The 4003-nt window shown below is 45.1% G+C and overlaps 1 pseudogene; it reads right to left on the reverse strand.

Annotated features, from left to right (window-relative positions):
- Window positions 1-2728: 2728 nt before the first annotated feature.
- LOC144300138 (large ribosomal subunit protein uL6 pseudogene) lies at window positions 2729-3468 on the reverse strand (annotated as a pseudogene).
- Window positions 3469-4003: the final 535 nt, after the last annotated feature.

The raw sequence follows: 4003 nt of genomic DNA on the forward strand, positions 1-4003 counted from the left end.
CCAATTCAACCCTGAGCCTAAACCAAGAGTCACACGCTTAACCGACTGTGCCATGAGGGCCTCCCAAAGCCCTTGCGTTTATTTATTTTTAAACAATTTTTAATAAAGATCTTCTTTATTTCTTCATGACAGACACAGAGCGAGAGGCAGAGGGAGAAGCAGGTGAGACTCGATTCCAAGACCCCAGGACCACGACCTGAGCCAAAGGCAGACACTCAGCCAATGAGCCACCCCGGTGACCTTGTAAGTACTGTGTTTGACCAAAGAAGCTGAGATGTTTCCAGCACTCAGAGGAGGGCCACCCAGGGGCTCAGGAGCAACTTTCTGGGGAAGGAAGGAAAGCCGTGCTAATCAGAGAAAGTAGGGTGGGAATGGATGACCCATGCCAAGGTTTGGGGGCATGAGTGAGCCTGACACGTTTGGGGAACTGGGGAGTTCTGAATACCCTACCCCTAGGAGAGGGGCATGAGGGTAAGACAGTAGCTAGGCAAGTAGGCACGACTGGGCTGTGTTGGGTCTGCATTCCATTCACTTGTCATTCAGTCGTTCATGGTTTTGAGTGTTGACTATGCACAAAGCAAGAGACTAAGCTTCCCTATGTTAAAGGAAGTTGAGAATAATTATAAAAATTTGTTGATGAGAAAGATCACAGGTGAGGTGTAGTTGGCCCTTGATGCAGAGAAGAGACACAGGTTTGTGCTAACGCATCGACCGGTGTCATCCTCATGCCCCTGCCATCCTCAGGCTCCAGCTGTAGAATATGGTGTCACCGACGGTCTGCACCGAAATGTCAGGTTAACTTTCCTTTCCTTGGCTGAAAATATAAATGTAGGAAGGATGATAGGGCATTCAACAGTGAGGAAATGAGTCAGGGACTAAATAGAAGCAAGCAGGATGGTTGAGCAATTTTCTTAAACGATATATGAAAGGAGAATCTTGAAAAGGAATAGGGTTTGACTTGACTTTATATTCAGAACTTATAAAAATGCCGGGCAACGTGCACTCAGCGGAGCATTAGTGCATTAGGAGCCATAATCTAGTTGAGTTTCTAAAGTAACTCCAACCAAGAAATGAAAAATGAGGGTGTTCGATTTCTGCAGAATCAATTTTTGAAAAAAAAAAAAGTAGTGAATAATGGATGCAATAGAATGGAATAACTGAATAATACAATGGGAAGGAATTAGGAACAAAAAACGGGAAAAGAAATTGCTTGGAGATAATCTGATCCATGGCAAAGGGTTATAAACTATCATTTTTAGCAATAAAGGTACTTTGGGGCCAAGGAAAAGAATAAGAGAAATAAAAGGTAATTTAAGATGAAAAAAAGAGAAAGAGAGAGAGGGAGAGAGAGAGAGAAACATGTGAAATATTAAACACTCGGGCCATGCAATATTGAAAAGACAGAACAAAATTAAAATAATATATAAACTTTGACAGTTGCCACTTTAAAAAAAAAAAGTCCCGTTGTCTCAGCCTGGCTCCCAACTACTGACGCCATCCCGGGGGCCCTGGCTCCAAGCCCTGGGGACAGACACGGGGGACAGGTGGCAGGCTCCCCTTTATCTCCCTCTTCAGGGAAGCTGCAGGTAGCCTTCGCTTCTGCATCCACGGCTCCAGCCGCGCAGTGGGCTGAGATCCAGTGCTCCCAAGGCGGGATGGCCAAGGTTCTGGAGACGAAACAATGAAGTGCATCCATGGAAGAATGACTAGAACAAGAGGTACGATCTGGTTCTTCTGGGACCTGGGTTCCAGTGCCAACGAAGTCTCTTGCCCCTTTGATCTTTCCTCTCCCCGACCTGGGCGTCAGCATCCCCTGGGAACTCGTTAGAACGCGCAGATTTATGAGGTTCCCATCCTGGACCTCTTGATTCTGGATGTGGCCTAGAAATATGAAGTGCGAGAACCTTGGTTCTGCTTCTCGGGCCAGTTTGTGTCCATCGTTCGTCCCTACCCGGGCCCAGGCCAGAGCAGGGCACTTCGCCCATGGGTTCTTAGTGCTTGAAACGACCTCAGGGAGGATGTCCTTGTTGCTTCCCATTCTACAGAAGACGGGACGGAGGCTCCATTGGGGAAGGCACGTGTCCAACATCTCAGTGATCATCAGTGTAAGAGCTGGGGTTTGGATCCAGACCTGGCCAATGCCAAAATCTGTGCTCCTTTCTCTACACGTCGTTGTCTTCTCTGAGCACAACCTTTCCTTTTCTGTCTTTAAAAAGATTCTGTTTATGTATTTATTCATTTAGAGGAGCAGAGGGAGAGAGAAAGAGAGAGAGAGAAACTCAAGCTGAGCATGGAGTCCGACATGGGGCTCGATCTCATGGCCCTGAGATCATGACCTAGTCAACACCAAGAGTTGGTCACTCAACCAATTGAGCCACCCAGGCGGCCCCACCACAGCCTTTTGTAATTTAATTTTCCATTGCATGGCCAACAATCTCTCCTGTAAGTCTCCTCTGTCCCACCTCAGAGTATATCTGCACGCATCTGCCCCTCATTGTGCTGCTTGGAGAGAGGGAAGGAGGTTCATTTCCAAGGTTGACTCTTCCACTCTGCTCTTCATCAAGATTCCTCTTCCTTCCTCACTGTCTGCCATTTTCTGCCTTTTCCTATCCTTTCTCTTCATTAGCCCTTCTCATCCCTTGATCTCTCCCAAAAATGACTTGTCTCTTGCCTCTTTTTTCTTTTCTTTTCTTTTTTTGCCCCAAATCAGTATAGTTCTTATTGCATCTTTAAAGTATCACAAATAAGTCTGAAGAATCATCTGGCATCTTGCTGTTTCTGTAGCTCGACAACTCAGATCTTATTCACCACCCTGCTGAACTGTTCCTTTTTCAGAAACATAGATACCATCCAAAAATTTTCTGATATCCTTGTTTTAACAGTTGTCGTTTGCTGAGTCAAAGGAGCTGAGTTTGATACAAGTTCAATGTCATTTTCCTTCAAGAATTAACTCATCTTCTTGGGCTTGAGATACAGAACAAGCAACACCTGGCCTCATCTGAACCCTGCAAATGTATTTTTCACCCAAGAAATTTCGGATTTCAACAAGAGAACCATTCTCCTGGATAACAACATTGACGGGGAAGTGAGCACACACCGACCTCACCTTGTAATGGAAGCCCAGTGTAAAGCCCTTGATCGTGTTCTGTGCGTGACTACAGACGTGCAAATGGTAGCCACTTCTTTTCCATTTCCACATCATTTGTGACTCAGAGCCTCTTTTTCTTTCCAAGAAGACTGAGTTCTACATTGATGTGATTGAAGCCCCTCCACAGCGTTCCTCTGGGGCCCGCCCTTCACGATCACAGTGCGTCCCTTCAGGGGGATGTCGACATTTTCTGGAATGGTGACGGTCTGGTTGCTGAGAATGGTCTTCACTCTCACAGTAGATGCAGCAAAGGGAGAGCATCTCTTGCCCTTTTTTTCTTTAACCATCAGACTCTCCCTTGTCTTCCCTTCTCGTCTCATATTCTCTCACTGGGAATGTCCCCCAGTCTCAGGATTTTTCCTTGGATGAGATCCAAATCGGAGTCTCCAGTCCTGACCTCTTTCTCACACTCCAGACCCATGGGTCAAGCTTCTTGCTGGACATCTTATCAACCTCAGCTCAGTGGGCCTAAAATGGATCTGATGGGTCCCTCCTCAGATCTGCCCTCCGTACTCTCCCCTCTCTTTCACATTCTCTATCCATTCAGTTCCTGTGACCTCATAGTTATTATTTTTTTTAAATATCCAACAGATTTGGTCCTGCTGGTTATATTCTTCAACTAAATTACAAGCTCTTTGAGGGAGGGACAGAATCTTATTTCCTTATGTCTCTACACCTGGCTCATTGCTTTGATATTATAGGTGCTTCCGGGATGTTAAGTAGGTTTTTTTTTTTTTTTTTTTTTTTTTTTTTTTTTTATGTTAAGTAGGTTTGTAGAGAAATTATGGGGAATAAAAAAGTAGCAATATTTTTATTCTCATAGGAAAAGGAGAGAAATAGCAGGCACTTGTAAAG

This window comes from Canis aureus, chromosome 28 (assembly GCF_053574225.1).
Source record: "Canis aureus isolate CA01 chromosome 28, VMU_Caureus_v.1.0, whole genome shotgun sequence".
Classification (NCBI taxonomy): domain Eukaryota; kingdom Metazoa; phylum Chordata; class Mammalia; order Carnivora; family Canidae; genus Canis; species Canis aureus.